Consider the following 358-nt stretch of genomic DNA (forward strand, 5'->3'; position numbering starts at 1 on the left):
AAAGAAAAAAGAAAAAACTAAGGAATAAAAGAATGGCTGCTCCATAGACAGAGCAGGACATTCCCAAAAGCAAAAGGAAGAACGCGCCCACCTTAGTTACAATGTTTGCTCAAATATAAGATAAAAATATCAAAAACTCACGGGGTGGTGTGCTCTACTACAAGGTGCTGGGATAAAGGATTTTTCATCTTTCTGTAACTACTGTTTTCTGCAAAATCTGTATTACTATATTTAAAGCAAAACTCATTCTGTTCTTCTTCTTATTATTATTATTTTGAGACAGGGTCTTGCTCTGTCACGCAGGCTGGAGTGCAGTGGTGTGATCAAACTCACTACAGCCTCAACCTCTTGGGCTCAA

This window comes from Mandrillus leucophaeus, unplaced genomic scaffold (assembly GCF_000951045.1).
Source record: "Mandrillus leucophaeus isolate KB7577 unplaced genomic scaffold, Mleu.le_1.0 Scaffold1939, whole genome shotgun sequence".
In the NCBI taxonomy this organism is placed as follows: Eukaryota; Metazoa; Chordata; class Mammalia; order Primates; family Cercopithecidae; genus Mandrillus; species Mandrillus leucophaeus.